Source organism: Taudactylus pleione, unplaced genomic scaffold (assembly GCF_031769625.1).
Source record: "Taudactylus pleione unplaced genomic scaffold, aTauple2 ptg000360l, whole genome shotgun sequence".
NCBI lineage: Eukaryota > Metazoa > Chordata > Amphibia > Anura > Myobatrachidae > Taudactylus > Taudactylus pleione.
Genome location: NW_028284761.1, coordinates 6,212,501 through 6,220,600, shown reverse-complemented (window position 1 = coordinate 6,220,600; position 8,100 = coordinate 6,212,501).

Genomic DNA, 8,100 nt, shown 5'->3' with positions numbered 1-8,100 from the left:
TCGCAGTGAGTGCCGTATAACACAGAGAGCATCGCAGTGTGTGCCGTCTAACACAGAGAGCATCGCAGTGTGTGACGTATAACACAGAGAGCATCGCAGTGTGTGACGTATAACACAGAGAGCATCGCAATGAGTGCCGTATAACACAGAGAGCATCGCAGTGAGTGCCGTATAACACAGAGAGCATCGCAGTGTGTGCCGCATAACACAGAGAGCATCGCAGTGTGTGCCGTATAACACAGAGCATCGCAGTGTGTGCCGTATAACACAGAGCATCGCAGTGTGTGCCGTATAACACAGAGAGCATCGCAGTGTGTGCCGTATAACACAGAGAGCATCGCAGTGTGTGCCGTATAACACAGAGAGCATCGCAGTGTGTGCCGTATAACACAGAGAGCATCGCAGTGAGTGCCGTATAACACAGAGAGCATCGCAGTGTGTGCCGTATAACACAGGGACCTTTGCAGTGGCTGCCGTACAACACAGAGAGCATCGCAGTGGGTGCCGTATAACACAGGGACCATTGCAGTGGATGCCGTATAACATAGAGAGCATCGCAGTGAGTGCCGTATAATACAGAGAGCATCGCAGTGTGTGCCGTATAATACAGAGAGCATTGCAGTGTGTGCCGTATAATACAGGGAGCATCGCAGTGTGTGTCGTGTAATAGAGAGAGCATCGCAGTGTGTGCCGTGTAATAGAGAGAGCATCGCAGTGTGTGCCGTATAATACAGAGAGCATCGCAGTGTGTGTCGTATAACACAGGGCATCGCAGTGTGTGCCGTATAACACAAAGCATCGCAGTGTGTGCCGTATAACACAGAGAGCATCGCAGTGTGTGCGGTATAACAGAGAGCATCCCAGTTGATGCCGTATAACACAGAGAGCATCGCAGTGAGGGACGTATAATACAGAGAGCATCGCAGTGAGTGCCGTATAATACAGAGAGCATCGCAGTGAGTGCAGTATAACACAGAGAGCATCGCAGTGAGGGCCGTATAACACAGAGAGAGCATCGCAGTGAGGGCCGTATAACACAGAGAGCATCGCAGTGTGTGCCGTATAACACAGAGAGCATCGCAGTGTGTGCCGTATAATACAGAGAGGATCGCAGTGTGTGCCGTATAATACAGAGAGCATCGCAGTGTGTGCCGTATAATACAGAGAGCATCGCAGTGTGTGCAGTATAATACAGAGAGCATCGCAGTGTGTGCCGTATAATACAGAGAGCATCGCAGTGTGTGCCGTATTGCACAGAGCATCGCAGTGTGTGCCGTATAACAGAGAGCATCGCAGTGTGTGCCGTATAACACAGAGAGCATCGCAGTGAGTGCCGTATAACACAGAGAGCATCGCAGTGAGTGCCGTATAACACAGAGAGCATCGCAGTGTGTGCCGTATAACACAGAGAGCATCGCAGTGTGTGCCGTATAACACAGAGAGCATCGCAGTGTGTGACGTATAATACAGAGAGCATCGCAGTGAGTTCCGTATAACACAGAGAGCATCGCAGTGAGTGCCGTATAACACAGAGCATCGCAGTGTGTGCCGTATAACACAGAGCATCGCAGTGAGTGCCGCATAATACAGAGAGCATCGCAGTGAGGGCCGCATAATACAGAGAGCATCGCAGTGTGTGCCGTATAACACAGAGCATCGCAGTGTGTGCCGTATAACACAGAGCATCGCAGTGTGTGCCGTATAACACAGAGAGCATCGCAGTGTGTGCCGTATAACACAGAGAGCATCGCAGTGTGTGCCGTATAACACAGAGCATCGAAGTGAGTGCCGTATAATACAGAGAGCATCGAAGTGTGTGCCGTATAATACAGAGGACATCGCAGTGTGTGCCGTATAATACAGAGAGCATCGCAGTGAGAGCCGTATAATACAGAGAGCATCGCATTGTGTATTTTATAATACAGAGAGCATCGCAGTGTGTGCCGTATAATACAGAGTGCATCGCAGTGAGTGCCGTATAATACAGAGAGCATAGCATTGAGTGCCGTATAATACAGAGAGCATCGCAGTGTGTGCCGTATAACACAGAGAGCATCGCAGTGTGTGCCGTATAACACAGAGAGCATCGCAGTGTGTGCCGTATAATACAGAGAGCATCGCAGTGTGTGCCGTATAATACAGAGCATCGCAGTGTGTGCCGTATAATACAGAGAGCATGGCAGTGTGTGCCGAATAATACAGAGAGCATCGCAGTGTGTGCCGTTTAATACAGAGAGCATCGCAGTGAGTGTCGTATAACACAGAGCATCGCAGTGTGTGCCGTATAATACAGAGAGTATCGCAGTGTGTGCCGTATAATACAGAGAGCATCGCAGTGTGTGCCGTATAATACAGAGAGAATCGCAGTGAGTGCCGTACAGCACAGAGAGCATCGCAGTGAGTGCCGTAGAGCACAGAGTGCATCGCAGTGTGTGCCGTATAACACAGAGAGCATCGCAGTGTGTGCCGTATAACACATAGAGCATCGCAGTGTGTGCCGTATAACACATAGAGCATCACAGTGTGTGCCGTATAATACAGAGAGCATCGCATTGTGTGCCGTATAATACAGAGAGAATCGCAGTGAGTGCCATATAATAGAGAGAGCATCGCAGTGTGTGCCGTATAATACAGAGAGCATCGCAGTGTGTGCCGTATAACACAGAGAGCATCGCAGTGTGTGCCGTATAATACAGAGAGCATCGCAGTGTGTGCCATATAAAACAGAGAGCATCGCAGTGTGTGCAGTATAATACAGAGAGCATCGCAGTGTGTGCAGTATAATACAGAGAGCATCGCAGTGTGTGCCGTATAATACAGAGAGCATCGCAGTGTGTGCCGTATAATACAGAGAGGATCGCAGTGTGTGCCGTACAATACAGAGAGCATCGCAGTGTGTGCCGTATAATACAGAGAGCATCGCAGTGTGTGCAGTATAATACAGAGAGCATCGCAGTGTGTGCCGTATAATACAGAGAGCATCGCAGTGTGTGCCGTATTGCACAGAGCATCGCAGTGTGTGCCGTATAGCACAGAGAGCATCGCAGTGTGTGCCGTATAACACAGAGAGCATCGCAGTGAGTGCCGTATAATACAGAGAGCATCGCAGTGTGTGCCGTATAACACAGAGCATCGCAGTGTGTGCCGTATAACACAGAGAGCATCGCAGCGTGTGCCGTATAACACAGAGAGCATCGCAGTGAGTGCCGTATAATACTGAGAGCATCGCAGTGAGTGCCGTATAATACAGAGAGCATCGCAGTGAGTGCCGTACAGCACAGAGAGCATCGCAGTGAGTGCCGTAGAGCAAAGAGTGCATCGCAGTGTGTGCCGTATAACACAGAGAGCATCGCAGTGTGTGCCGTATAACACATAGAGCATCGCAGTGTGTGCCGTATAACACATAGAGCATCGCAGTGTGTGCCGTATAATACAGAGAGCATCGCATTGTGTGCCGTATAATACAGAGAGAATCGCAGTGAGTGCCATATAATAGAGAGAGCATCGCAGTGTGTGCCATATAAAACAGAGAGCATCGCAGTGTGTGCAGTATAATACAGAGAGCATCGCAGTGTGTGCCGTATAATACAGAGAGCATCGCAGTGTGTGCCGTATTACACAGAGCGTCGCAGTGTGTGCCGTATAACACAGAGAGCATCGAAGTGTGTGCCGTATAACACAGAGAGCATCGCAGTGAGTGCCGTATAACACAGAGAGCATCTCAGTGTGTGCCGTATAACACAGAGAGCATCGCAGTGTGTGCCGTATAACACAGAGAGCATCGCAGTGTGTGCCGTATAACACAGAGAGCATCGCAGTGTGTGCCGTATAACACATAGAGCATCGCAGTGTGTGCCGTATAATACAGAGAGCATCGCATTGTGTGCCGTATAATACAGAGAGCATCGCAGTGAGTGCCGTATAATAAAGAGAGCATCGCAGTGTGTGCCGTATAATACAGAGAGCATCGCAGTGTGTGCCGTATAACACAGAGCATCGCAGTGTGTGCCGTATAACACAGAGAGCATCGCACTGTGTTCCGTATAACACAGAGAGCATTGCAGTGTGTGCCATATAATACAGAGCATTGCAGTTAGTGCCGTATAATACAGAGAGCATCGCAGTGTGTGCCGTATAATACAGAGAGCATCGCAGTGAGTGCCGTATAACACAGAGAGCATCGCAGTGTGTCGTATAACACAGAGAGCATCGCAGTGTGTGCCGTATAATACAGAGAGCATCGCAGTGAGTGCCATATAATACAGAGAGCATCGCAGTGTGTGCCGTATAATAGAGAGCATCGCAGTGTGTGCCGTATAATAGAGAGCATCGCAGTGAGTGCCATATAATACAGAGAGTATCGCAATGTGTGCCGTATAATACAGAGAGCATCGCAGTGTGTGCCGTATAAGAGAGAGCATCGCAGTGTGTGCCGTATAATACAGAGAGCATCGCAGTGTGTGCCGTATAACACAGAGCATCGCAGTGTGTGCCGTATAATACAGAGAGCATCGCAGTGTGTACCGTATATTACAGAGAGCATCGCAGTGTGTGCCGTATAATACAGAGAGCATCGCAGTGTGTGCCATATAACACAGAGCATCGCAGTGTGTGCCGTATAACACAGAGAGCATCGCAGTATGTGCCGTATAATACAGAGATCATCGCAGTGTGAGCCGTATAATAGAGAGAGCATCGCAATGTGTGCCGTATAATACAGAGAGCATCGCAGTGTGTGCCGTATTACACAGAGCATCGCAGTGTGTGCCGTATAACACAGAGAGCATCGCAGTGTGTGCCGTATAACACATAGAGCATCGCAGTGTGTGCCGTATAACACAGAGAGCATCGCACTGTGTTCCGTATAACACAGAGAGCATCACAGTGTGTGCCGTATAATACAGAGCATCGCAGTGAGTGCCGTATAATACAGAGAGCATCGCAGTGTGTGCCGTATAATACAGATAGCATTGCAGTGAGTGCCGTATAACACAGAGAGCATCGCATTGTGTCGTATAACACAGAGAGCATCGCAGTGTGTGCCGTACAATACAGAGAGCATCGCAGTGAGTGCCATATAATACAGAGAGCATCGCAGTGTGTGCCGTATAATAGAGAGCATCGCAGTGTGTGCCGTATAATAGAGAGCATCGCAGTGAGTGCCATATAATACAGAGAGCATCGCAGTGTGTGCCGTATAAGAGAGAGCATCGCAGTGTGTGCCGTATAATACAGAGAGCATCGCAGTGTGTGCCGTATAACACAGAGCATCGCAGTGTGTGCCGTATAATACAGAGAGCATCGCAGTGTGTGCCGTATAATACAGAGAGCATCGCAGTGTGTGCCGTATAACACAGAGAGCATCGCAGTGTGTGCCGTATAACACAGAGAGCATCGCAGTATGTGCCGTATAATACAGAGATCATCGCAGTGTGAGCCGTATAATAGAGAGAGCATCGCAATGTGTGCCGTATAATACAGAGAGCATCGCAGTGTGTGCCGTATTACACAGAGCATCGCACTGTGTGCCGTATAACACAGAGAGCATCGCAGTGTGTGCCGTATAACACAGAGAGCATCGCAGTGTGTGCCGTATAATACAGAGAGCATCGCATTGTGTGCCGTATAATACAGAGAGCATCGCAGTGAGTGCCGTATAATACAGAGAGCATCGCAGTGTGTGCCGTATAACACAGAGCATCGCAGTGAGTGCCGTATAATACAGAGAGCATCGAAGTGTGTGCCGTATAATACAGAGAACATCGCAGTGTGTGCCGTATAATACAGAGAGCATCGCAGTGAGTGCCGTATAATACAGAGAGCATCGCAGTGAGTGCCGTATAATACAGAGAGCATCGCAGTGTGTGCCGTATAATACAGAGAGCATCGCAGTGTGTGCCGTATAATACAGAGAGCATCGCAGTGAGTGCCCTATAACACAGAGCATGGCAGTGTGTGCCGTATAACACAGAGAGCATCGCAGTGAGTGTCGTATAACACAGAGAGCATCGCAGTGAGTGCCGAATCACACAGAGAGCATCGCAGTGTGTGCCGTATAACACAGAGAGCATCGCAGTGTGTGCCGTATAATACAGAGAGCATCGCAGTGTGTGCCGTATAATACAGAGCATCGCAGTGTGTGCCGTATAATACAGAGAGCATGGCAGTGTGTGCCGAATAATACAGAGAGCATCGCAGTGTGTGCCGTATAATACAGAGCATCGCAGTGAGTGCCGTATAATACAGAGAGCATCGAAGTGTGTGCCGTATAATACAGAGAACATCGCAGTGTGTGCCGTATAATACAGAGAGCATCGCAGTGAGTGCCGTATAATACAGAGAGCATCGCAGTGAGTGCCGTATAATACAGAGAGCATCGCAGTGTGTACCTTATAATACAGAGAGCATCGCAGTGTGTGCCGTATAATACAGAGTGCATCGCAGTGTGTGCCGTATAATACAGAGAGCATCGCAGTGAGTGCCGTATAACACAGAGCATGGCAGTGTGTGCCGTATAACACAGAGAGCATCGCAGTGAGTGTCGTATAACACAGAGAGCATCGCAGTGAGTGCCGAATCACACAGAGAGCATCGCAGTGTGTGCCATATAACACAGAGAGCATCGCAGTGTGTGCCGTATAATACAGAGAGCATCGCAGTGTGTGCCGTATAATACAGAGCATCGCAGTGTGTGCCGTATAATACAGAGAGCATGGCAGTGTGTGCCGAATAATACAGAGAGCATCGCAGTGTGTGCCGTTTAATACAGAGAGCATCGCAGTGAGTGTCGTATAACACAGAGCATCGCAGTGTGTGCCGTATAATACAGAGAGCATCGCAGTGTGTGCCGTATAATACAGAGAGCATCGCAGTGAGTGCCGTAGAGCACAGAGAGCATCGCAGTGAGTGCCGTAGAGCACAGAGTGCATCGCAGTGTGTGCCGTATAACACAGAGAGCATCGCAGTGTGTGCCGTATAACACAGAGAGCATCGCAGTGTGTGCCGTATAACACATAGAGCATCGCAGTGTGTGCCGTATAATACAGAGAGCATCGCATTGTGTGCCGTATAATACAGAGAGCATCGCAGTGAGTGCCGTATAATAGAGAGAGCATCGCAGTGTGTGCCGCATAATACAGAGAGCATCGCAGTGTGTGCCGTATAACACAGAGCATCACAGTGTGTGCCGTATAACACAGAGAGCATCGCAGTGTGTGCCGTATAATACAGAGAGCATCGCAGTGTGTGCCATATAATACAGAGAGCATCGCAGTGTGTGCAGTATAATACAGAGAGCATCGCGGTGTGTGCCGTATAATACAGAGCATCGCAGTGTGTGCCGTATAACACAGAGAGCATCGCACTGTGTTCCGTATAACACAGAGAGCATCGCAGTGTGTGCCATATAATACAGAGCATCGCAGTGAGTGCCGTTTAATACAGAGAGCATCGCAGTGTGTGCCGTATAACACAGATAGCATCGCAGTGAGTGCCGTATAACACAGAGAGCATCGCAGTGTGTCGTATAACACAGAGAGCATCGCAGTGTGTGCCGTAAAATACAGAGAGCATCGCAGTGAGTGCCATATAATACAGAGAGCATCGCAGTGTGTGCCGTATAATAGAGAGCATCGCAGTGTGTGCCGTATAATAGAGAGCATCGCAGTGTGTGCCGTATAATAGAGAGCATCGCAGTGAGTGCCATATAATACAGAGAGCATCGCAGTGTGTGCCGTATAATACAGAGAGCATCGCAGTGTGTGCCGTATAACACAGAGCATCGCAGTGTGTGCCGTATAATACAGCGAGCATCGCAGTGTGTACCGTATAATACAGAGAGCATCGCAGTGTGTGCCGTATAATACAGAGAGCATCGCAGTGTGTGCCGTATAACACAGAGCATCGCAGTGTGTGCCGTATAACACAGAGAGCATCGCAGTGTGAGCCGTATAATAGAGAGAGCATCGCAGTGTGTGCCGTATAATACAGAGAGCATCGCAGTGTGTGCCGTATTACACAGAGCATCGCAGTGTGTGCCGTATAACACAGAGAGCATCGCAGTGTGTGCCCTATAACACATAGAGCATCGCAGTGTGTGCC